At 47.2% G+C, this 27,616-nt stretch overlaps 1 protein-coding gene across 3 annotated transcripts in view; it reads right to left on the bottom strand.

Moving 5' to 3' along the window:
* The window catches only part of WWOX (WW domain containing oxidoreductase), a 977,516-nt gene that overhangs the window by 618,867 nt on the left and 331,033 nt on the right, over nucleotides 1–27,616 (bottom strand). The window lies entirely within an intron of this gene.

Genomic DNA, 27,616 nt, shown 5'->3' with positions numbered 1-27,616 from the left:
CAATGCAAACAGTTCCTGCTGGCCAAAGATGGGTCACCGTCACAAGCCTTTTTACTTTGCCAGGAAGCCAAGCTTAGAGGGTTTTCTTCTTTTCTATGTTTGGTTTCTTCCTACAGTGAATGTGCTGACGTGTTTAGGAGAGGACCCTTTGCCCTCTGCAAAGCCGCCTTTACGGAAGAAACCTGCCGCGGTGCTGAGCGTGCAGTCTTGCCGGCCTTGGAGCCCGGCAGGTGTGAAGGGAGGTGCAGAGAGAGCTGTAGGGGGGAGGTGGGCAGAGACCAGGATGTGATCAAGCTGATGGAGGCCGGTGTCTCACCGGCCACCACCTGCTCTGGTCAGTGATGGCGACGTGAGCCCGCGTGGTCCCACCAGTGGCCTTCCCGAGGACAAGTCCACAGGGGTTGTGCCTGTCACCCACCTCTCCCCTGAGTACCTCCAGGTAAATGAATGATCGCAAAAGGGCAAACAAATCACGAAAAAATAAATAAATTTAAAAAGCCAGTGTCTGATCTCAGCGTTGCTTTCAAAGGCTAATATAACTGCATTTAACTCAAGAAGTGTTTATTGAGCCCCTACTACGTGCCCAGCCTTAGCCTTGTTAGGAACTTACAGCATCTTAAACTTTTTTTTTTTCTGATGATAAAAGGGACAAATCCATTCCAGAAGTGGTCAACTCTAGAAAAACAGTTTTTAAAATAACAAAATGCCTTCCATCTCCAACACACAGACAATGGTCATCTTGTTATATGATATATTCGCAGCACCAGCACAGGGAGTGGCACAGAATCGATATCTCATCAATATTTCTTGGGAAAAGGAAGGCAGGCTGGCAGCTAACTTATAGTAATATTATTTATGTAAATCCATTTTATATTTTTATATAACAAGGAAACCACTCTGTATTGTTTTTTAAACTGCGCATTCCACTTAATAATATATAACAAGTCTTTTGCCAACATTAAGTGCATTTTTCAAATGCATCAGAAACCCCTTGCTCTCTGGCCCCGGGGCAGGCAGTAACCTAGGGAACATGGTAACTGGCAAGGGTGGTGTTATCAGCGCTGAGAGCCCCAAGGGGCAGTGATGACGCTTTCTTCTAAATTTACCAGGGCGGCCAGAGGAGGTTAGGATCATTTCATTTTTGCTCCTTTTGTAGTTCACTGCACTGCCCTTCCCCTCCACACGTGAGAAAAAAATAGTGAAAACAAGCCAAGAAGAAACACTTCACAGGTCTAATAGTGAACTCACACGCTGCTGCCAGGCGGTTGTACACATACACACACACACACCATCAACTGCAGCTGTTGCACGTAATTGATAAGCTAATTATACATAATTATCTAATTACTAAAGGAGGGAGTTATAGCAAGTGCATTAGTAAAGATATTAAAATCGGCTCCTATTAGAATACAATATAGATGATCTTGGTATTTCTGAAAGTCACTCTAACTTTTTGTCTGATAGTTGAGGGCTCTGTAAACAGAGAAAAGTCTTTCTAAATGTTTTAGTGTTATTATGGGTTGGATGATTTTGAGTCATTCCATTAACAGGGTTTTAAAAAGTATCATATGGGGAAAAATTGGTCACATAATTACCCTTTGCAGTGTTGAGTGAATCAGGACTTGTAACAGACTCCTGTGAGTAAAGACAGTCTCCCAAAGGGTGTTCCACAGAAGGCTGGTCCCACAAAATAATAAAAGAGGGGGAAAGTAAGGGCTAAGTGGTAATATAAAACTGGAAAACACTAAGTATCTCTTCCTTGGGTGTTGTATATAATACTGTCCCATAAAATATAAAATAAAATGTGAGGGGAGGATGGTAAGTGGTCATGAGGTAAGTTTGGAAAATACTATTATTCTTTTCCTTTCTTAGGTGTGAGAAATTTGCATGTCAAAGGCTCTGACGGTGGTAAAGAATCTGCCTTCCAATTCAGGGGACACAGGTTCAATCCCTGGTCTGCGAACTAAAATCCCACAGGCTGCAGGGCAACTAAGCCCGCACGCCACAACTACTGAGCCCATGCGCCCTGGAGCCTGCGGGCCACAACTAGAGAGAAGCCCGCACATCACAACGAAGAGCCCACGCGCCGCAATGAAAGATCTTGCGTGCTTCAATGGAGATCCTGCGTCTCGCAACTAAGCCCCAATGCAGCCAAAAATAAATTAAATAAATAAATAAAAAATAAATCAATCTTTGGAGGAAAAAGAAAAGGCTCTGATGTGTACTGCATTTCTGAAATAGTTTTGATCACAGAATCCTTCTTTATTTGCCCTCTCTGTGCATCAATAAGTTTCAGTGGAATTCATAGACAATCCGTACCCAAGGCCAGGCTACTATTTCCACCTCCACTAGATCTCTGATTCATCCATCATACAGCGCAGCTTTGTTCTGAACTTGCTCCCTGCCAACGGGAACTACCTTACAATACGGTACTTCAGAATCTGAAACCAACCCTCGGACGAACCTTCAAGGAGCATCGTTTTCTACGGATCACTTCTCTCAGGGCTGTGAATGCACTATCTAGATATTTATTTTCTTTGATCAAATAATTCAATCTTTTATCGAATGTTGCCCACAGTATTTCCTGAGAATGTTAAAGCTGCCACAAAGAAATTCTGCATCAAAAAAGAAAAGCCTCCTACTTACAGAGAAGATATAAATTAGCATCTCTGGAGTATAGGTTATTTTAGTAATTTGTTAATTCATACACTGTCTCCTTCCAAAAATGATCTGAGGCATCCTTTTCTTTTTTCTTTTTTTTTAATGCTATCATCAAAATTCAATGGGCCTTGACAAGCGGAGGGAATGAAAACACAAACCAGTTGGATCCTCCAAAGGCACATCTTCGTTACTTTTACTATTTAACTTTTAACTTTTAATCTTGGGCCATAAAAACTGTCCTAATAAAAGATCCATAAATATCTCCTGAATGTGCAAAGGAGTGACTCTGACGACCCATGAGCATATGCTGGGCTCTTTACACTGATGGGCCTTAGTACCTGTGACTGCCTGAGAAATAACACTGAGCGAGATGCAGAGCCAGATTCTTCCAGGAAATGAAGGGAATCGCTTCTGTTTCCATTTGAAAATTCCATTTCAAAGGAACGAGACTATACCCTTCATTTATTTTTAAGCCAGTCGTGCAGCTTTCGGCATCACTAGTTCAAGCATTTTGGAAAAATTCATCCAGGCCCCACTTATATATAGTGACAGGGTAGCCTGGGCCATGGGTCTCATTGAAATCCCACCTAGAAATCTCTTCTCATCCAGTTTTGCTTTGCACAGAGTAGGGACTCAATTCTTATTTGCTAAACGAATGAAGGAAGGCACCCCATTTGAGTATTCCTCTTTTCAACTGCTTCTAATCCCATGTCGAATTCTAAAGTATATACAATTAATTGCCCAAGAAACAGTTTCAGATTATAAAGCGGGTTTTCTTGAACACATTTGATTCAACTGAACACATTTTTAAAATTACAAACACTCAAAACTCCACATGATTTTCCCTCAAACCCTTTTCAAATTAAATTCTAAAAACAAATACACTTTTAAAATTGTATTATCATGATAGTGCATTTCTGCATGAACAATAGCACAAGGATAATGGCTTTTATAATGTGATGCAGAAATGGGAGTTTACAGGAACCAGCAATTTATAATATTAAATACTGGGATTTTTTCCTCCACTTATGTGGCTTTTTTCCTTTTCTGCAATGCACTATTCTGAGGAAACAATATAAGGCTGTGATACTTGATTACACTATCTTGATTACCATTATTTTTCTAGCTTTCTTAAATTAGATCCAAGGAGCATTTCTAAGTTTAGAATATTGGATAGAATATCCTGTGTCTGAAGCCAGCGTTTCTAAAACTCTTTATTTCTTATGCCCGGAGTTTTATACAACTTCTTTTCATATGTAAAATGGATCTGTGTGATCCTATCTTACACATTCAATGGAGAAGACTGTGTAAAGAGAAGTAGCTGCGTGCTTTAGCACTAAAGGAATAATCTGTCATAAACAGTGCGCTGTATTTAATATTCAGATCGAGACAGCTCTGTCTCATTCTAGCAGACCCTCCTGATAAAAGCCGTCCCATGGCTGCCAGGCCTATCGAGTCCAGCTGAGGACAAACTTCAAGATGAACCTGAAATCAATTTGCCATCAAATTTTCACGCCTCTCCCAGACTATCTGTGGCATTTTAATTACAGGCACCCCAGGCGAGGGGTACAACAGATATTGACACACGGCTCCTACAATAAACTTTATTGGCAACCTCTGTCTGAATGCAGTACTCAACTAGAATAACAAGAAATACAGGCGGATATGGAAGCCAGGAGGTACTGTAATCACTCTGAAACCATTTTGTCCCACAAGGCTGGGCCGGTCTTAGGCAACAGGCCTAGGACACAGGATGCCGGGCTCTCAGAAGTGAAAGGGACCTACAAATTAGACGGTCCCGCAACGTCTAAGAGCTCTGCGAGGTCCCGGGATCCTTTTCCACAGGAGGGCCAGGTGTCACCTTGTTCCCTTTTCGTTTCCAGGTGGATATTTTCAGGTTCGCATCATTTCAGAGCTCTCAAAAGATTTCAAATCCTTCTTGAAAGGTCAGGGCCTCTGGGCAGAAGGGGTACTTGTAAACCATGCTGAAAGGCTTGATGTAAGGAGATGGAAATGGATGGTCCCTGATTGTATCTGGAGACCAGGTGTGTGCTGGGGAGAGAGAGATGGGCCGCCTTTACATGAACGATAACTGCCCCCTGCTTCTTCCTGATTTCTGTACAGTCTGTAGGAAGGGCCGTGAATATGAAGAGAAAGGGGAAGACGTGCAATTTGCCAGCCACAGTAGATTTTTGTCCTGGGAAAATGAACACCCGGGGACCACAGGCACGCAGTCTCACCCAGGTGCACCGGGCAGCGCATCGCGCTGGCTGAGTTTGCTCTTGGACACGCTGTGCCGGCACTTGTCATCTTGCTCCCTCCGATGGTGACAGGGATGGAGACGGTATTTATGACCACGGCTGTCCTCGTGGTTTTGCACCAGTCACTGCAGCAGGCCCGTCTGCACACGCCGTCTCAAGGAACCCTCCAACGTTTTCGCAAGCGAGCAGCTGACTGAATCCAGTGTGTCTGGTCTCCAAGAAGGGAAGCATGCCTATAAATATATATACAGCCGTACCTCGGATCCTCCTGGGATTGGCTGCAGGAGCCCCGTGGACACCCACATCCGAGGATACTCATGTTCCTTATATAAAATGGCACCGTATTTGCATATAACCTAAGCACACCCTCTCCTATACTTTAATCTCCAGATTACCTGTAACACCTAATACAATGTAAACGGTACAGAAACAGCTGTAAATGCAATACAAATGCTATATAAGTAGTTGCCAGCATGTGGCCAATTCAAGCTTTGCTTTTTGGGTATCTCTGGAATTTTGTTTCCGAATATTTATGATCCAAGGTTGGCTGAAGGTGGGGACGCGGGACCCCTGGATATGGAGGGCCAACTCTATACAGGTCCGTTATAAAATTCACTGATATAAAAGATGTTGGCACACAATTTACGAGTGAAAATATGCAACATTCTTCATTATAAATTCCACAGAGCCAGCTGACTCTCACCCAGTGCTCTCAATGCTTTCTGCCTAATTCTTGCATCCACTGCCAGGAAGCAGTTGGTGAGTGCTGGTTGATGCTTTTAAGTTCACCAGTAAGAATTTTTTTACTTAACCAGTAAGATGAAAGTGAAACAGTCAAAACAGTCATATTTTGAAATGTCACCCATTCTTCAATGGCACAAGCAGCTTCTTTGCTGAGTTAGATCATAGTTTTTCTTTCCTATGCTAAGGGAATATTTCCTCCTTTTTATAATATTCATAAGGTAATGACTAGAGTCATGATACCCTTACATTTAATCTGCATTATTAACACTGTAACGACTTTCCTAAGCCGAGACAATATAAACAAAGCAATCAGTGAAGGCCTGGTGTAGTTTTTGCCCATTTCCGTGGTGTAAATACTCCCAGCAAGGGCTGCTTCAAGCTAGCAAGGTCATGTCAGTGGTCGCAGGGCTGGAGCATTTCTGCCATCCAGACCCAGACAACCCCAGGAGCACAGATAAAAACAGGCAGAGGTCGTTAAACGACTAGGAGGCAAGGAGCTTTAATAACTTCATTTTGAATACAACCTGTTTAAAGGTAAGTTTATGGAATTTAAGTTTTCGTAGTGACTGTGTTTAACAACTCGGTCACAAAATTTCTGCCAGCTCCAGCTCACTGCCAGGTCCCGGGTCCACAGGAGGGGAGGACTTTACTGCTCGCTGGAAACAGTGCCAACGGTGCACAAGCATGTATACACGGATGTGCACATGCACGGGCACACACACACACACGCTAACAGGAGATCCTCCTGGCACAATCCCCTTGTCTTCCTTGAGAGGGCGGTAGTTTTGAACACAGCCTGGGGATCCAGGATCGAGATGTAACAGTAGCAGATAATGAAATATCTGTGTTCCTGGAATGAGTTGGTAGGTTTGACAAAGACAAAGGAGGTGGAGGGACCAGCATTATTCGCCCTTCTGCCCGGGGAACCACAGCACGGAGACGGCCCCGCGGAGGAAGACCCGCCACAGTTACGGCACAGCGACACCTGTGCAGATGGGTTCCTGTCCAGCACCCCTGCTCCAATTTCTCCCTCCATCCCTGGGACCACCAGCTTTTCTTCCGTTCATTTGACACGGAGGGCACGGCCCGCCTTCCATAACGTGTGAGAGACAAGCCACGTTCTTACGCTCTGAATCTTGCTTCCAAGGCAAAAACTGATTTGAGAAATAAAAGAGCGAGAATCCGGGTGGGCATGAGTCTAGAAAACACAGGGACGCCCTGATGTCAAGGCAAGGTGAGCCAACCCTGTTCCGCAGAGCAGTCGGCTGCATCCTGCAGTTAGAGGGCCGTGTCATCTCATTTAGCGTAAGGTGGTGGGACTCCCGAGGCTCCTCCACACCTTGTCAAGGGGGGACACAGGAAGCGGCATGGGCACGGAACGGAACAGCCAGACGGCGTTTCCCCTGCTATATACCGAAATTCAGATGTGTTCCCAAACAGTCCAGCGCGTGGATCAAGAAGCTCAGGGCTGACCTGGCTAGAGACAGACCCGAGACATTTCTCAAAGGATGCTGGGGGCGGGGACGGTCCGTGGGTGACACTGATGCTGCCTGCTGTTTCCTCAAGGATAAGACACCTAATGTGACATGCTGTGGGCTTCTCTGCATGTCTTTTCAAAGCGTAAAAACACAGACGGTTTTTCATGGCTGAACCGGACCTGAAGTATTCCAAAGCGTTCCCTAGAAATGCCAGAGCTGGAAAATAGCTGCCAGACAGAAAACAGAACATCCTACCTCTTGTCAGTAACGCGGTTTGTTTGTTTCCCTTTTCCTTTTTATTTTTATCCCTGAGGGTCAGTTGCTTAAAATAAACATCGGTGTTTCCTAGGCACAATTTACATTTCGAATGTGAAATCTAATCTATGGTGGTTGGCCGGAAAGAAATATTTATATGTATGTATTTCTGTTCATCTTGTCTTTCGAAAAGGAGTCAACACACAGAGATCGTTCATACTCTTTGTACTCCTGGTTGACTCTTTCCCTTCTCTGCTCTCTGTTGGCTGAATATAAGAGCAGTCTCAGGGTCTATCCTTTTAGGTGAGATAATGTTGCCCTTGCTAGAAAGATCTCGCTTCCCCCGTATTTACGACAATGGCACAGATGAGGAGGGACATGGCCTGAAGGAACTGGGGCATAGCGTAAAACAGGCCCTGGGGAAGAAACAGTCATCACAGAACCTCCAAAGGGGGTCTACCCCGTAACGCCCTTCCACCCGGCAGGGCAGCACCCCTGGATCCAGGCATCAGGCAGCTGTGGGAAAGGCGACCAGGGTCTCAAACCTGCCCGTCAACGTGTGGGTGGGTGGATGCATTTTTGCAGATTCTTGGCTAGACTTTCTGGGGGTGGAGGGAATCAAGAAGGAGAGGGCTCAGGCTCTCTTTCCTTTTATCTTCTCTTACGTTAAAATAAAATGTTATGGGCGCCCGAGTAGTACTCTTCATTTCAGAGAGTGGCCAAGTCGCCGGCCAGATTCGTTGCTGGGGCGGGAGTGATACAGAAAGTCTGCGCGCGCCAAGAACGCGTGCAGGCACCGGGCCAAGAGAGCGCGGCCTTTCTGTCTGCAGGGAGAGCGGGAGGCCGAGTTATGTTTGGAGGGATGCCTCCTGCCTCTGATGTTTTTTTCACGTCCACGGAAGCCACTCCCCCCAGTCCTGAAGCCCGAGGCCTCCCCTCTCTCGGCAGACCCTGCTCAGCAGAGCCACCCTCTTTGGGGCACCAACCAACCCGACGCCCAGCAGAGGGTCCGGGAGCCTGGGGGGTCTGCGAGAGGCTAACCGGACACAGCGTTGCCTGTGCCTTCCCTCTGGATCCTTTCTCCCCTCTGGAGCTCGGCCAAGGAAATGCAGTTTGCCGAGCCAAGCCTCTGCTTCCCTCTCCAAATCACATCGCTCATGATTAGGGGGAGAGAGGCCTGCATCTTCCTCCCCAGCCCTGGAGTCCTCTCCACCCACTCCCGATACAAAATCAGTTCATCTGGGTAATTTTTAACGCGCAGCGCTCGGGCCAGCTGGAACTAGCTGCCTCTTCCTGGCCAAATGCTTCGAGTTTCTTCCAGCCTCAAGCCGACGTGCTCCGGGTACCAGGAGAGCCCGAGATACGGCCAGGCCTGGAGTGAGGCGCTGGCTAGAGAGGCTGCCCAGCAGCTAGCTGCCCAGGTTGGGAGCAAGCAGAAAGCCTCAGTTTTTGGCGCAGCCCCTCAGCCCCGAGAGGCAGGTCTCCGAGATTCCAGGGCTCTGAAACCCCGGACAAGCTGGGTATCCGGTGTTGGCCGAGGCCCTCTGGCTTCCAGGGCCAAATCCGTGGCCTAGCCCAGAAAAAAAGTAAGATGATTTTCCTGGAGAAACAGATTCGCTTTATTTGCTTTGGTCTCTTCCAGCTCATGAGTGACCTGAGTGCCACTGAGAGGGCCCCAGGGGACCCTGACTTTATTCTAGAAATAGGCTAGTTAAATAAGGCATTGTCAAGCCAGAAGCTGCCTCGGACTCTTGGCAAGTGTGTTGACTCAGTATGAAATAATATAAACAGAAAAGAACAATATTCCCTGTTTTCTCACTCCAGGCATTTTCGAGGCTGGGAATCGGTATTCAGTTGGAATGGGCCAAGAGCTTGCAAAAATAAGTTCTGTGTATTTAAAAGATCTTTAGATTTCAAGTTCTGAAGCATGGGGGGCTGCCAGGTGTGAAGGTTCCAAAGGGTACCTATTGTGCTCTGGGGACTCAGAAAAGCTCAAGGAGAGCCCTGCGTGGAGAGAAGGGATTGTGCAAAATGCACCCTTTGTCTCCTTTCAGGCCCAAACACACATGCATAAGCATATACAAAAACATGCACATTTATACATTCTTCTTCTGGGGGCCCTGCAATTCTTCCTAGTCATTATTCATGTTAATTAATGTGTGTTTGGTTTCTAAACTGGTCGGCTTAGGAACTCGAGATGTTCTAGAAAGGAAATAATCCAGCTGTGCCTACCACAGAGGGCCCCAGGCATGAACCTGCAGACCCTCCGACGTGGGGTGGCTCAGAGGGAGAATTCAGAGGCGGGGCCAAGCCTGCAAGCCCCTGAGGAGCCTCACTTTTGCTGTTTGGAACCTAGAATTAATTCTTCTATCCTCCCCGATTCACAGAGATGCTTTGAGGAAGAACCGAGTCATATGTCATCAGTTTTGGGTGCAGAAGGAATTAAAAAAGATAGTATTACTAAAACCCCGTCACCACTCTTTCCCACTTCGGGGTCCCAGGCAGTCCTCTGAGCATTTGTAAAACAGCAAAGCAACACGGCCCTTTCCATGCCCGATGAGCTCGGGAAGAAAACTGTGACAAGAAATTCTGAGAAATACTTGAAATTTTGTACAGAGATGCTTAAAAACCCACAATGGATAAATGCATTCCGAGAGAACAACCGCCTTGCTGATAAACACTGGTTCAGAAAATAATTTTTTACATTTGTGAATCTTAGAGAGTACCTTTCTCAAAGGATTTTCTTTAAGAAAGACAATCTTCTTGAATTCACTGTTCTTCAACTTTTCCCCTCCTTCGGGGATATCTGACTCTCTTCACTTGCCAAAGATCTGTTTCCTGATACATCCTAGAGAATATATGAGTTCATTTTTCCATAGATGCATTTCTATACACCTGGTATTTCAGTTATTTATTAACCATGCCTAGTTTTGTGGTTTCTAGCTTTATATCCTTAAAGTCATTAAAACTTAATAGGAGAATTAATCATAAAAGAAATCTATCAAACACAGTTGCCAAGCACTTTTTCCCCCCTGACTGACATCTTTAAAATGTATTTCAACGTTATTTATTTCATCACACACAGGGAATAAAAAAAAAAAAAAACTTGCAGCTTCCAAGTTCAGAGAAAGCATAAAAATGTGATTTACTATTTATTGTACAGTTAGGCACATGCATATTATATACTGCATGTTAATCTTCAACTGCTAAGTTTAGCAAATTTGACAACACTAACCGTTTGCTAGTGAGGAGAAAGAATCAACATCTGTTCTCTTCCAGATATGAGTCCTTCTTGGGAGGAATCAGAAATACACCCAGGCCTCCTCTTTTCTGGGTAAACTGATCGAATGCAGGCTGTTTAAATGAACGGTCAAACCACAATGCCCCCTGGTGGTGAGATAATGCATAAACATTTGTTAGTGTTTCTGCACACTGTGAATATTTGCAAGAGAAACTTAATTTTTAATGATGTGGAAAGTTTTAGTTTTAAAAATGCAAATGCAAAAAAGCATGGCACATTGATGGTGTTTTAAGTGGAAAACAGTCACTTTACTGTTAGTTAAATTAGAGGCATATGTAGTTTAAACCATCTTGATCAAAGTGTTTATGTTTTATTTATTTTTTTTACAATAAGGGATTATATTTTAATCCATACTAAAGACTTAGAGTATGGGGGCGAAAATCAGAATTGCAGCTTATGTAGTTTTTAAACTAAATCTACAAGAGTGGAACTGTCAGCAGATACTTACAGGTAGGACCATGGGTCTGTTAGCTTACTGTTACCACAGTTAAAACAGAATGAGAGCAGAGTCCAGATTCTACCACGGGCCGGAAGGCTCCATCTTCCCATCATGCTCTCAGCATGCACCTCCTATAAGCAGCTTACAGGGAATTTCCTCGGGTCAGATATAAATCGTGATTCTCAGGTTCCCTTAATCCAGACAGACATTGCTTGTGAGTTAGGCCTCATCAATCTCAAAACAGTCAGCAACACACGAAAGACGGGACTGTGAGAAGGCGCAAGTACGTTCAGTGGGAACACGTGAGACGTGGACACGTGACTCACACAAACGATACTGACGTCTTGTAGGAATCAAGGAACACGGCACCTTCCTTTCTCAGAAAGCAGTTCGCCTGCTAGCTCTGGAAGTGGGAGTTGGTGGGGGGGAGGAAGATGGGGGTTTATGGTGGGGAGAGGAGTAACTGGGACTGTTTTCCTTCTTCTGCCGAGAAGCTGAGCCATTCACAGTTCCAGGTCACACAGCAGGTGCAGAGTGAGAGGCCCCCAGGTACCCTGGCCCCTGGTCCGGAGCTGCCCACTTCGCTAATAATGACTTGTTTCTGATGCAAAGCATTTCGAGACACTTCCCTGACGGCTGAGGTGATACTGCCAAGACATGCCATAGAAGGATGTTGCAATGAAAATATAATCCACGCTAAAACCTGTACATGGATGTTCATAGCAGCATTATTCGTAAGAGCCCGAAAGTGGAAACAATGCGAACGTTCAACTGATGAATGGATCCGTGAACTGTGGTATATCCGCACAATGGAGTATTACGCAGTCTTAAAAAGAAACGAAGGAGTGATAGACCCTACAACACAGATGGGCCTTGAAAACATTACGCCAAGTCAAAGAAGCCATTACATAAGGATACGGATTACATAACTCCATTCATAGGAAATGTCAGTGGCAAATCCACTGAGACGGGAAGCAGATCAGTGGCTGCCTAGGGCTGGGAGAAGGGGCGGCTGGGGTGATGGCTAAGGAGTGTGGATCTTCCTGGGCTAATAAAAATGTTCTAAAATGGATGGTGGTGATGGACGCACCATTCTGTGAACATAAACACTGAATTGTACACTTTAAATGAATGGCTTGTGCAGTTGGTGCCTTACGTGTGAACAAAGGCTTTTTTTTTTTTTTTTTAAAGGATTTCGGAGGGCTAAGGACAGGCAGACCCTGTACAGTTCCAATGGACCTAAAAGTGACCCAGGGAGAAGGAAAACCAGGAAAGGGTAACAGCCTCCAGGGAAGCACACTACAACCCTGGGTCGAGCTGAAAGCCCAATCTCATTTCTTCAAAGGGGATCTGACCCAGCTCCACGCCCCCAGAAACCTTCCACCTAAAACTCCAGGGGGACATTATCTCTCTCTCCAGATCCCGAAATCTAAGGACGGAGCGCTCTGGGGTTTGCAGCCCTCACTGCCACCCTGCACGCCCGTCCAATAAAAGCCATCATCCTCCCCCACGAGAGATCTGGATTCAATTCGTCTGGAGCATCACTATTTTTCACAAATTTCCCAGGCGATCCTAGCGCACAGCCCAAGCTAAGGACCACCGTTTGGGAGACAGCCAGCTAAAAAGCTGCAGGACAGCGAGAAGGGAAGCTGGGAGAAATGGGCGGCAGCGTTCCATTTTGCAGGAAGCCTCTACTTCTGATTTCTTCCCATCTCCCAAGTTCGTATCAAAAACACTGTGCATGGCTGCAGCAGGCGGGCCGTGGTCATCCTGGGCCCTCCTGTCCGACGGTTTTTGCCAATAATGCCAGAAATGTTTACACAAACACAGATACCCGAACTGACCTGTCTGATTTTTCACAATAGGCAGGCACTCTTCCAAGCATAGTTTCATTTTACAAAAAAAAAAAAAAAAAAAAAATCCCTGCAGAGAGGGAGGGCGCTTATGTGCCAAGTTCAGACTTCTGTGGATATGGACTAAGAACTTCAACTGCTGGCTCCTGGCCGACCCTCTGTCCTGCCCGCCATTCTTCACCGCTGAACATTTCAGGATAAAAGCCTCCCCGCCCCCCGCTCCACGCCAGCAGGGCTGCGTGTATTTCCCTGGCTGGGTTTTAATCCAAGCCAAACATCAGCGAACCTGAGTGTGGTACCTGCATCACTCACTGCCCAGAGAGGGAAGCACACTGGCTCTGAATCCTCTCTTTGGCAACTTCTTTGAGCCAGAAAATACCGACTCCTCGCAGGCCCGGCGCAGGCGTGGTTATACACGTTCTCTCTGGGTCTGTACTTATTGATGACAATTCTGGAAAACATTGCCTGAATAATTCATGATAGGAAAAAGAAAAAAAAAAAAAAGCTCTGGAATTAAATGACATGACTGGAGCTTCCAGCACCAACATCCACGTGTTCCCAAAAGAGCCAGTCCAGCTGGAAGGCGGCTGGGAAATAAACAGGAGGACCCCCAAAACGAGCTCCCCATTTTGTAAATGGTCATGAGGCATCCACCCACCCCCGTCACACACGTGCTCAGGTGTCTCGGCCAGGTGCCCTGGCAGCACGTGCCTGGAACATCTCACCGGGGTTTTACTCCATGTGGTGAATGGTACCCACTCAGTGAGAAACGTGTGGTATGTTTAAAAAAAAAAAAAAAGACAGATGGAGAAAGAAAGGAATCGAAGAAGGAGAGGAGAGAGGGAGAAAGAAGTGTAAGAGTGGTGGCTATGTTTTGCGCACAGGGAAACTGAACGGCCACGGGGATGATTCAATTTAATCTTGGCAACCGGGATGGAGAGGTAACACCCTCAGTAAATGCCAAGCAATCCATACGGTTTTTTTAAAGGCCCATCTTCTCCCCGCCGCACACATACTCACACACACAATTAGTACCGCACTGACTGTAAACAGCAGCTCACCCAGGCTGGCAAAACCCTCCACTGGAAAACTGCAAGGGCGCCACACACCAAAACCCTCAACGGGCACTTACAAACCATTCTTGCCTGCTCTTCTGTTTCGCTGTGTTTTTTTTGCTTTTCTTTCTTCTTGCGCTAAATCAAACTTTCAACCCACTTCCTCCCCATCTGCCTCTCTTACCTCCTTCTTAAAAGACTCAAAGCAGTGAGGCCTCAAAACGGTAAGGATTTGGTACCACTGAATCCTAGGCAGCCAAAACCAGGAATGGCTGTTTATAGCCTGGAAACGTGAAACGTGAGGGCAGAGCCCAGCCCCGTGGCATGAAATCCAAGCTCTCAACATCCAGAGAAAACGGCACCTACATCGCCTTGACCTTATTCTTTTCCCGAGTCCATCCCATGGATATAGTTTACCCTGGCTGCTGTCAAATCCTGTGCCGGATACGGGTGCTAGAGATAAGCAAATAAAACCCAGTCCTCATGCGTGAAGCGGCCAGGCCTGGTGGGGAAGATGGTGAAGAGAGCAAGCAGTGACTACACAGTACGAGCAATGGTCTAAGAGGAGGTGGGGAGAAGCTCTGAGCGGCAATGCAGGGAGCACTTCCATAACCCAGCACGTGGACCCAAAGACAGCTGCTGAGTGACCCGAGTCTCTGCCAGTGGCCGACGGACAGGAAATCCCCACGAGTCTCACCTGGTCCTCTAGGAGGGTTAACCACGGTGAAAAGCAGAGATGTGGAACAGGGGCCAAGATAAATAAAAATACAAGGGGCTGGTAGACAGCCAGGGGTTCCCCATGGGCCAGTCAGAGAGACGGTGCACTGTCCGTGCTGCCCCCCCTGCAGGAGCAAGGCCACGTGGAAAGGAACATCTTGTTGCCTCCCCCAAGCAAGGCCATTACGATGAAGTCGGGGCCCTGAGTCTCACCCCAAGGCTGGATGCCTGGAACTGATCAGAGACAAGAACTCACCATTTTTCATATGGAAGGAAAGAGGCCCAGATGGTTTCTACACTTAGTAAAATCCAGTTTTAATCAAACTCCGTTAATTATTGACTCAGCGAGGATGAAACTAGAATAAAATCATTTTTGCCTTAAGCCAAACTATTAAGAAGCCTCATATAGTTAATAGACTAAAAGTCCTCAGAATTATTCCTTTCGCCTCTGTGATATTCAACCTTAACTCAATCATTACTGCGCTTATCTCTCAATGACAATGAAGGAGAGACAACTGAAGACTTTGAATTTGTATTTAAGAAAAAAAGAGTCCCGAATAATCCTATCAAACACTACCATGCTCTTTCACTGAATCAATAAGACAACATAATGTCCCTTCTGAATTTTTCTTATCATGGAACGCTCCCGATTTCTGCATGCCACCAATTTCCCGTGAAGCCCAGTGTATGCAGCCTTTCCTGTCTCTGAATCATTCACACTCCCAGCAATACCATTATACGTGGGTCATGATTCTCAGTAGGAAGACGTGGGTTTTTTTGTTTTTTGTTTTGTTTCAACGTTCTTATTGGAGTATAATTGCTTGACAATGGTGTGTTAGTTTCTGCTTTAGAACGAAGTCAATCAGTTATACATATACAGGAAGAGTTTTTATTTTATCATAAACTTTGTGAGCAGGGCATGTGAAGTTTGGAAAAATGGTCCTTCCCGCTAACCTTGCCCTGAGGTGGGCGGAGACGTGCCCCCCCAACCCCCAATCCTATAAGCTCTGAAGGGACCAGAGTGAGTCCCACCGATGATGGGGGGGGGTGAAATTTACAAGGCAACACGAACAACCCTCAGAGGAGGGGATAGGAAGTCTAACAAAGTTCCTTCTATTCCCTTTATGTTGATGACCTTGATGATTTCTAAAAATAACATATTCCCTTAAGACGTGTTTTCCCCAAGTCTCAGTACTTCCAGTATATAATTAGTCTACCTTTTATTATTTTTTTCTTTTTTGAGATATAACAGCACAGCCTCTGATGAAAAACAGTCAAGGGTGACGCCTCCGGACCCAGCCACTGCCCCTGCAATGCAATGCCAATGTCCACACCATGAGGACTCTGTAATCACGAAGGCTGCTTGGATTCAATCAAGTTAGTACCTTACATATGCAATAAGGTGCTGGTGGAGAACATTACACACACACTATCTCTGCTCACGAACCAATTATCCTAATGCCCATTCACTATTTCAATAATTATTGGTCACTGGTATAGCCCCCAAACAGACCCATAGCTTAAAATTATTTGGCCTCATGAACATAAAGCACACAGCTGAGAACCCGCTGCCTTAGGCTCAGATCTCTGCTGACGGCCAGTAGTCACAGTAAGAGGTTACCAGTGGAGGATTCCAGCTTCAGTTATTAGCAAACGGCCAGACTCCTCACAGACGTGCTGGATTCAGGGGGTAAAGAAGCTCCTCCACCCACCTCAGATTCTCATATTCATGTGGTGGAAACAATTACAATTAAAAACAAATCTTGGTAAAACAAGAAGATGCCACTGCGCTGCTATCAGAATGACAACAAGCCAGGACACGGGCAGCACCAAATGCTGGCAGGGCTGTGGAGCCACAGGAACCCTCGTTCACAGCTGGGGGGAACGCAGAATGGGGCAGCCCGGGTCAAAGACAGTCCTGATGCTTTCTTACAAAACTAAACATACTCTTAGCACATAATCCAGCCATTGTGCTCTTCAGTGTTTATACAGATGAGCTGAAAACTTATGTCTAGACAAAAACCTACACAGGGATGTTTACAGCAATTTTATTCTTAATCGCCCAAACGTGAAAGGAACAAAATGTCCTTTAGTAGGCGAATGGATGAATAAGCTGGGGTACGTCCAGACAATGGCATCCGATTCAGCGCTAAAAAGAAATGAGCTATGAAGCCATGACAAAGACATGGAGGACCCTTAACTGCCTATTTCTAAGTGAAAGAAGCCCAGGGGAAAAGGCTTCTAGCTATAGTTGTATGACTCCAACTATATGACATTCTGGAAAAGGCAAAACTGTGGATACAGTCAAAAGGTCAGTGGTTGCCAGAGGAGAGAGGTGAGGGAGGGTGCACAGGTGGAGCGCAGAGGGTTCTTAGGGCACTGAAACTATCCCGTGCAGTATTATAGGGGTGGATACATGTCATCGTACATTGGTCCAAATGCATGGAACGTACAACACCAAGAGTGGACCCTAATGTAAACTATGGCCTTTGGGTGACAATGATGTGTCACTGTAGGTTCATCGATTGTAACAAATGTACCCCTCGGTTGGCAGGGGTGCCCACAGGGAGGGAGACTGTGCAAATGTGGAGCAGGAAGTATACGGGAAATCTCTGTACCTCCCACTCGATCTTGTCGTGGCCTGAAAACAGCTCTAAAAGAATAAAGTCTAGGGTTTCCCTGGTGGCGCAGTGGTTGAGAGTCCGCCTGCCGATGCAGGGGACACGGGTTCGTGCCCCGGTCCAGGAAGATCCTACATGCCGCGGAGCAGCTGGGCCCGTGAGCCATGGCCGCTGAGCCTGCGCGTCTGGAGCCTGTGCTCCGTAACGGGAGAGGCCACAACAGTGAGAGGCCCGCGTACCGCAAAAAAATAAATAAATAAATAAATAAAAAATAAAGTCTAAAAAGAAATGAAAAGATCTTGGAAAGGAACAAATTCTGAATGATATTGAAAGAAAACCTGCTGGCGGTGCACAAGGTGGGTCTTTTGTGTGGATCCATACGGTTGTGGAACCGTTTGGTCCAGTTTCCCAGTGTGCATACACCTCCACCCCTCCCCCCGCCCCCCTGCAGCCACAGGCCTGAGTAGAAACGTGTCTATCAGAGGGTTACCAGTTACTTTAGGCCGAGGCCAAAGGCGTACACAGAGGGTTTCGGGCCTCAGCATCTGATACCCCCGTGGCTCCCCGGAGAAACATTCCTGACCGTGCCTCCTTCCAGAGTTTGCTACTGACATCATTCTTGGCAAAAGTTAACTTCCTTGATTTCTGAGTGTTTCATTCTCCTTCTGGAAGGTTTGACAGAGGCTGACGAGAGAGAACAGATGAGTGATGGCCTGTGTCTTCAGCAGCGACCTCTCTCCTTCCGTGCAGATGGCCTGGGGAAACGTGTCACAGGGAGGCTGGAGTGACCTATCCACGTCTCGAGCCCTGGCCCTCACCGAGCCTCCCACCCCCCAGGCTGCAGCAATCACAAACTCATAACAACAAAGCTAGTTGTCAGCGATACGGTCCAAACGGGCCTCCGTTAGAAGCAGACCAGCAGCTTGGGGTGTGCAAAGCACATCCTTACCTTCCGCGACCGCATGCACAAAAGCAAGCGGGCTGGAGCAACCCATTTACCACCACACACCCGGGGACATGCAACGGTCCTGGAGCGGCACGGACACCTCTTACAGTGGCTGAGTTAGCTGGACAGACCCACAGGACGTGGGTTCCTCCCTTAAATCCCACCTTCGGGTCATCACAGACACGGAATCCTCCCCTCGGGCTACATTCCACAAGGACATCTTCTCCATTTGTTTAGAGCTTTAAGAAGGCAGAACACCAGCGATGACTACCAACATGTGCTTGACTTTCTTAAGCCACAGGGAGATGAAGAATGAACGGGGGGAGGCAGGGCTCCTCCCTCCGGAGGAGAGAGGTGGTGCTTCAAGCTCACAGAAGGCGTGACAGGGACGGGGGACAAGCCTAGGGACTCAGGGAAGCGGAAGAAAACCAGAGGGGGCTGCGGGACAAGGGCGGCCAGTGAAGCGAAGTTAACACCAGGTGGAAAAACAGTCCAAACGAGGGATGAGCTCCACTTGGACCAAAATTCCAAGAGCAAAACTGAAAAGCAGATTCAGGCACCCCGTCAAGTGTTCAGAAGACTTCGTGGTGTTGCATCTAAAACCTTCCTGTCCTTGACGGAGCTGCGTCTGAACCAACGTGGATGGGTTCATCACAATCCTACAACATAAGGGCCACAGATAATCCTCTAAAAATAACCATAAAAAATAAAGCTTGAAAAAAGAACTAATGACTTAAATCTGAAAACGATCCAAACTTATACTGTTTTGTTTTGTTTTAACATTTTCAGAACTCAGTTTTCTTACTTATAAGAATGGACACGTAATACTGTGTGATCAGTATGTCGTAGGGAAATGAAATGAATTAATAATTAGAATAATAACCAGAAACATGTACTCAATAAATACAACGTGGTATTGAAATAAACTATATACGTCTTTTAAAAAAATTAAAAAATAAAATTTTCCTGTCTTAGGGAATTTCTGATAATTAGAAATAAGTTTATTGATTGTGATTCTTTGATGACATAGTCATTTGAAATAGTAAGAGTAATTTATGGTTATTGAAAAATGAAGAGAAAGAAAATCAAGTACAGGTTGGTCTAAGCTAAAACATGATTCTTTTCCCATAGCTTCCTACCCAAACCTACCCTCCCCCCGGGGGGCGGAATGCCTGATAAACTGTCTGCCACACATCTTCCTAGATCTTTTCCTATGTGTACACAGATGCATATTTTAAAAATGATTCTTAATTAAAAACAAGACAAATCAATGAAACATCTCTACTTTGCAGTATGTCATGTCTGAGAGCCCTGACCCCCAGGCTCAGCCATGGAATAAGAGGCCTCCGTCCATATGATGGTGGCAAATGGGGTGGGGTAGAGCAGCTAGGGAGGAAATAACAAGCCTCTCAGAGGACAGGCCTAAAGCCCTCAGAACCAGCTGTCACCCTGCAATGGACATCAGCCTCTTACTCCACTGACAGGCCTTCCTCCGGCTACAGGATCTGGACTGTAATTACAGGAAAGGCCATACCGTAAAGATGGGGGGAGGAGCTAATTGACCAAAAGTTCAATGTGCTGACTCAGGGACCGATGGCCAAGCCTTAAATTTCTTTTCCTCCAAAAGCCACTGATGTGCAGTCCATTAAGTGGCAACCATGCAGACCCAGGAGATGGGGTGCTTCCCACGAAAACACATGCGTGAGTCTCCACCAGAGACGCCTGGCCTCTGCATCAGAAAGGTCTTTGGAGTGCTGCCGGACAAGAGGATTTTCAAGAGGCATGAAACTGATTTTTGCTGGTTGTATGTTCTTTTGTGTGTTTGTTGCTTTGTGTTTGTTTCATGTTTGTTTATCGACCTGCCCAAGATGAAAAAGCAAAGACACCGCCTTGAGATCCAGACCTCCTCTAAGGCTCTGGTTCCCAACTCCGTTACCTTCCAATCATCATAAAAGGGAATCCTTGCCCTGCTTAGGAAAGAAGTGTTAGCATTAATCGATCCGAATGGAGAGAAATTTTCAGATGATCCCATATCATGCAGTGGGTAAGAACACAGACTTCAGAGGTTCAGACAACTATTTCAGCTGTATGCACCTGGCCTGGTTACTTATCTTCTATGTGTCTCGGTTTTCTCACATCTAAAATGAGGATAAGCGGCTTCCCTGGTGGCACAGTGGTTAAGAATTCACCTGCCAATGCAGGGGACATGGGTTCAATCCCTGGTCCGGGAAGATCCCGCACGCCACGAAGCAACTAAGCCCGTGAAGCCACAACTACTAAGCCCACACTCTAGAGCCTGCAAGTCACAGCTACTGAGTGTGCGTGCCTAGAGACCATGCTCTGCAGCAAGAGAAGCCACCACAGTGAGAAGCCCGTGCACCGCAACGAAGAGTAGCCCCCGCTCACCGCAACTAGAGAAAGCCGGCGTGCAGCAACAAAGACCCAACTCAGTCAAAAATAAATAAATTTAAAAAATTTTTTTAATGAGGATAAGATTGTGTTGAGGTGTTTGTTTATGTAAAGTACGCAGAAAGAGTGCCACGGTTATATATACATATAAGTGCACGCCAAGTGCTATTCTATATAGGTATTAGCTATATTTATTATGTTGTTTTCACTGTTATGACATCGATCAGAACTTGTAAAGAATGACTCTCTTTAAACACCCTGAAGATATTACAAATGACCCACCTGACACTAGGGGCCTAGAATGACCAAATGCAATTGCTCCTCTCTGCTGTAGAGGGACTAACAGAAACACATTAATGACTCACACAAGTGGACACAGCTTGATGCAACACCTGAAACCGTGTGTGCACAAATCAAACCACACAGCCAATCAACTTCGGCCAAACTGCCACTGCAACGGATCCTGCGAGGAATGCTCTCTGTTCCAGGAAGTGCTGCTAGGCCACAACAATGCTAACCACCTGTCTGAATACCCAAAGTCTTAACGGAGGACATTTTCTTACGCACCTCCAGCTTACCGTTGGAGAATGAGGGTGGGGCCCGAGCAGACAACGGAACTCGGAAACATAGATCATTCCTTTAGGTAACTGGCTCGAAGTTTTCCCAGCCATCTGCCAGGAGGAGGGCCCAGCTGTGACAGCAAAACATTACTGAGATTCCCAAAGGTGTGACTGCTACGCAAGAGGCCCGTCTGTACTCCGCAGGAAGGACTATGATGCTTCTATCAAAATATCACTTTGTGAGGATGGTAGATAAAGAGTATCTCCCACACTGACCCCAGATGACTAGTCAGAGCCACTTGGAGTCGTGGGCCGAGCATGATTCTGATTGATTAGTGATGTCTGTCACGGTTAAAGGACTTGGGAGTAGATGCACGCATGCCGGTACTCACCATTCCCATACTTATGGTGCACAAGTAAACAGTGTAACAGGGATAAAGCTCCTGGTAATCTGTCAAAAGGCTACAGATTAAGGGAAAACACACATCTGGATGTGTTGTTGCACATTCTCTCGGAGCCACTTACTCCCTGAATTATAACTCTGGGTTGCTGCAAATTATTCGGGGCACAGAAGCACCCCAATAAAACTTCCCTTAGCCCAAAACACATATAGAAAACTTCCACATAAACCCAGTCTCCCTTGGGAGGGAAGGGAAACATGGACTCTGTAAATACCTCCCAGTGGCAGGCCCTGGGCTCTCTTCCCAAGGTCAGAGATCACGTCTTGGTCACTGCCAAGGTTCCAGACAGACGTAGCAAAGTGTCTGACGTGATACTCAATCCATCCAATGTGGGTTGGATGTTGAACATGTTTGATTCCGCACAGCGTGTGGTGGGCTTTACACATGATGACAAAAGTGCGGCTATGAAGTCAGAGGAATGGGCTTAACTGCTAAAGGGCCACTGAGGTGGACCCTCCAGTGGACCGTGTCATGGGTCAACATGCCCACTGTCTAGAGAGAAAACATAAGTAACTGAGTTTGGAGACACACACGGGTGCGCATGCACACCTTCAGAAGACACGTGGTCCTTCGGGGCTGAGAACACAGCCCTCATTCAATCTCTACTGGCCTTTGGCTCAAGCCTTCCCCTCACTCCCTATCCGCTGCACACACATCACTGTCACCTGACGGGACCATCTGCTGGACTCGCTGTGGAAATGCCACCTATCTTCTGGCTGTTCATCTAATCGCGACGTGAAAGCAGCCAGCCAGGGACCTTCAGGGGAGAAGGACAAGCTTCAGAAATCTCGAGAACGACCGCCAGGTGCACCCCACACGTCCGACTCTGCATTCTTAGAGGGGTGTCCCCCACCCTGCTTGAGACATCTCAGTAGCTAGGAGAAAGCCAGGTGAAGACACTGATCAGCAGCCCCGTGGGCTCCAGAATCTCGATGCCAGTAACTGAGGGAGGAGGGGCGGAAGGGAGGCACGATGGTGGCAGGTGGCCCTGGGCCCCCAGAGGCATCTGTCACCCGCCACCCCCCAGCCGCACATGGCTGTTACTCGGAACAGCTTCTTAGGCTCGGGTTTTCCAGGGGTTTCAAGTTCAGCTCACATCCTCCAGCTTGCAAACAAAGAAACTTCAGGTGCGCGTCAGCGATTTGCAGTGTGACTGGATTTTGTCATCGCTCCCACACACATGCAATGTACCCTCTCCTACTTCACCCAAAAGCAAGACACTGAAGGCCGTTAGATGTTAAATACAGGCCAGCAAGAGGGGAGGGGGAGAATTACATGCAACCACTGTTCACCTATTAGGTGCCAGGCCTGGGTTAGAAATGGAACAAAACTTGGTCCTTTTCCCCAAGAAGCATGCCATCCAACGGGAACAATGACTGTGTAACTGAACAATCATGATACAGAAGCACCCGTGGCATCAAGGGAGGAGGTGACGTTGTCTAGGTGAGTAGAGGTCTGGGAAGGCTTCATGGAAGAGGTGACGCCAAGACCTGGGTTTTGAAGGATGAAGAGCAGTTTGCCGACAGACCGGTAAGCCCAGGACGGGAGGGGGAGCTCGGGGAGATGGCACAGCTGGCACCGAGGGTTCAGCCCGGTGAGCTCAGTTCAGGTTGGCTGAAGCACGAAGTTGCTCCAGGAGGGGAAGTGGGAGGGAAGGAGGCCAGAGCGGCTGGCCAGGCCAGGTCAGGGGCCCGTGAGCCACGCCGAGGAGCTCACCGTGACCCTTCCGCAGGAGCTCATTGCTACTTATATTTGAGTAGCTCCCCTGCTCATGAGTCCTGTTTTGCAGTAGAGCAAATGGCAATGGGTAAGGTTCTCAGAGCCATTCTGTTCGCTAACTGGGCGCTTAGTCTGGAGGAGAGAAGGAGTGGAGCGCTGCATGGCAAGGGAATCCCCACACTGGAAGAGGCACCAAGGGGAAGACAGGAGTGGACTTGGTTTGCTGCAGGATACAGAACGGAGGGCAAGATGGCTGGATGGTCAAGTGGGCGTGCTCTGCAATTGAAAGACGGGCATTTCAGCGATGAGAGGGACCCACGTTCCATTTGGCCTCTGCACGAGGTCAAAAGTCCCTGGCTTCCCTATCCTCTGTCCTACGACAAACCAGAAGTCAGAAATCAGCCCAACGATGGAAACAAATGAGCGTTCCTGTTCTTCTTGGGCAGACTGTAAATCCGTTTACAGGGCCTAAGACAAGGAACACGGGAGAATGCCACCAATGGTGAGGGCCAAAAGGAGCCTTGTGCAGTGACAGAAGACAGAGGGGACCACGTAAACACGAGCGCAGCACACCAGTAACTGATTATGTCACTGTAAAGGCAGCTAATCATACCCGCGAGTTAGTACGATGCCACATTACTCCCAGGTCAAACAGCTTCGAGCCCTTCCAGGACGCTTCTATTGCCTCATGATGGATGACCAGTCATGACCCTACACGATCCCCTATTCACCTTGTGTGTCCTTGATTAGGAAAAGTCGAACAACCCTAAAAACAACGCGAACCCACCCCGCAACTCCAAAAAAATTCCCCCCCCCCCGATCTGAACAAATCGTTTAGTGTAAAAATAAACAGAACTAGAAATTGTCTCTAATAAACTAATATTAGTCTCCCCAGAGGGTTAATTATGCCGCTCGGTATTTTAAGAAGAACAGAAATTGTCAGTTTCAGCAGATGTTCTTTTAAAGGAGTTGGTTCTCTGGGAAACGACGGGTCTTTGTTAGAGCTCACCCCAGTGGAATATAAACACTGGAATCATCCGACTATCTGCCGCTCCCCTCCTCCGACAACTGTTACCCACACCAGGGATACACCCTTTGGTTATCAGCAGCTTTACGGACAAGTGTTCCAACCAGAACCGTGGTCTCAGATACCAGACAACCGGGTCTGAGGATTTCCAAACTCCCCTTCGACCACTGCCGAGACCCCAAAAGGCACCTGCCCAACATTACAAGCCGTGGCTTGGATGTTCAGCCCAAGGTCATTTTCATCCTATTCTTTTACCCTGGAGAGCAAAGACTAGGGGATCACAAAGAACCAGAGTTAGAACGTTCTGGAAATACAAGGCCTGTCCAAATTCAAACGGCGACATTCCAACATGTATAATGCACATTAAATACAAGCATGCATACGTATGTGAAAACTTCTTCTACGGAAGGAATGAGAATTTAAGTCGCACTGTGAAAAACTCGTTAGAAAGAAAAAAAAAAGATCATGAATATTCCTATGGTTTTGTCTCCAAGGGCATTTTGTAGACGCTGAGAGGTATGTTATCAGGGACACAGAGTGAGAGCTTCAGCCGAGTAAGGAGAAAGTCCTCCATGTCGGCAGTTAGTCATTCCAAGTCGAACGTGAACCTGGCCTGGGGGTATGGAGAGAATGTGGGATCTTGGTGTCTGACCGACCACTTCACTTGACCTAACATTTCGTCATCACCCTGCTCAGACTCACTTCGAAGACAGGGAAACTGAGGCTGGGGGAGATCAATGACGCCTACGTAAAATTTCACAGAATGTGCCTTCACGATTGATCTGCTGGTAAGGAGCATGAAATCTCGTCTCGGCCAGAACGGCAAGCAGATAACGACTGATCTCCTTAGCCTCTCCTTAGCCGTTTCTAAAAGGGCCCACTCCTGTAGGATCAGGCACTCTGGGGAGACTGGGCACTTTCATGTCCTCCAGGCAGGAGGGGACAAGGCAGCCGAGGGCCATTATTTGAGCGGATGACCTCAATGGCATTAAGGTAAGAGGACAGTAAGCGTGGACGGAGCTTACTGAGGCCTGCTCTGCCCCTGAGCTAAGAAGGACACTCAGGGGTCATTATTTAATCTGAACACCCCACAGCTCTGCCATGGAGACAGCACTACGTCCCTTCAGCAGGCAAGGACACTAAGGTTCAGAGAGGTGAGGTCCACTGTCCCAGGGTCACACAGTCCCTAGGTGGCCCAGAAAGCACGTTCCGGTTCTGCCTGACTCACAGCCCACCTCCTTCCACCTCACTTGCTGTCTCAGCGGATGCCACCTCACCTGCTCTCACAGAACACTGACATCGCCCCCTGAAGCAGCTCTGAAGGTCCTGGGGTCAGCTATCTCAGGGCCCAGGGGCAAGGTGAGGCCAGCAGGGGATCGAGCTGATCACGCTCGGAGGCCACGAAGGCAGACCCGGCTGAGAAGTCAGAGCCCCATGACTGTAGAGGAAAACTCAGGAAAAGTTCCCTCTCAGCCCTCTTGGGCCTGAGGAAAAAAAAAGGACTCAGGTGTAGCGCTGTGCAGGTTAAACATGACACACATTCCAGGGGGTGCCCTTCACCTAGACTGGATACAAAGAGCCCCTAGAGGTGAGCTGGGCAAAACGTGCTTCATTGATGGGAGGGACTGTGGAACGTCCACAGAGCGATCCTGAAATTCATCCTGCACTATCTGTTCAGACTATGTCACCTTAAAGGCCATCGGGATAAAGAACTTCCTCTGAATAAAGAACCATCTCTCACATCCCCTCCATCCCCAGCCAAGGGTGGCGGGAACCTTTCAAGTCTTCCACAAGGCACGCTGCCCAGGCCCCAGGGAGACACCCACCGGCCCTACAGGTAAGAAACGAGCCTGTGACCACAGCAAGCAACCGTCAGAGAAAGAAGAAAAGGCCCAGCCCCACCCACTCTAGAGACCCCGTTTCTGATGCGTTCCTTCCTCAGGAGCCCAGCAGATGCGGGAGAGTGGTCCCTGGGTAAAAATACTGCTCCACTCATTCCTGGCTAGGTCCCCTGGGCAGAAATTGATCTGGTGACATAAGGATGCCTTATTCCCAATTCCAGTGTTTTGGGGGACTGGATGTCCCTAGAAGCCAGGTAAAGAGAGTTAGGTTAAATACAACGAGAGGATCTCTATTTTTCCTTTCCTGTACTTTTACGTGGTTAAGAAACGTGGCTCTAGAATGCTGGTTCTCAACCCCGGGGCCATTTTGCCCCTCCAAGGGCATCTAGCAGTATTCGGATCCATTTTTTTTCATTATCCCCTCTTGGCTATAGGGGTTGCTACTCCATCCAGGGATGCTGCTAAACATCTATGTCCAACACATAGGACAGAGCCTCACAACCAAGAATGACCCAGCACCAAACGCCAACAGTTCCTGGGTTAAGAAACCCCGGACTAGAAGGAATGCCTACAATAAGTCCCAGACAGACAACCAGGGGGCCATGACTTCTGAGCGTTCAAAACCCTCGGCGTAGGACGGTCCTGATGATATAATGACATGCAAAAGTGTCACTTCAGGGAGTGACTCACTTCAAAAGCGGGGGCAGATCCTAACAGACCTCATTAGTCCGTATTAGTAGATGGGATGCGGGGCTGTGGAAACAATTCCCAGAAGCTCAACTCTGCTGATGCATCTTCTTTTTTTTCAGCGGTGGCGGAAATAACCAAATCCTTGCTTCAGTCATTCAGGAAAACCTAGCACCTGTCTATATCAACATGCTGGAGATGGAAAAAAAAAAAAAAAAAACTGAAAAAAATATAAATTATTTATCCAGCATAAATATTAAAGAAAATTGCAAAACAGAGTCTGGTGTCACCATGCTGTTGTTACAGAATCATCTCGTTATAGCTTCTGGCAAAACACTGTTATCCTTAATATCAGTACAACGGAATTGTCTGGGATGCACCAGCCAGGGTACGTGTGTCTGCTTGCTGTCGAGGACACTTAGCGGCCTGCCAACAGGCTCATCACACCCCAGTGGAAAACTGCGCAGGGATGTCCTGTTAGGAATAAGACTGAATTGGGAATAGACCATGGTCTTCATCTGAACACAGGATGCAATCGGATACTGGCAGGCAATCAGACACACACAGTGGTGCGGCCGCAC

Source organism: Delphinus delphis, chromosome 20 (assembly GCF_949987515.2).
Source record: "Delphinus delphis chromosome 20, mDelDel1.2, whole genome shotgun sequence".
Taxonomy (NCBI): Eukaryota; Metazoa; Chordata; class Mammalia; order Artiodactyla; family Delphinidae; genus Delphinus; species Delphinus delphis.
Note: the sequence above shows the minus strand (reverse complement) of the source record. Positions and strands in the feature narration are given on the sequence as shown.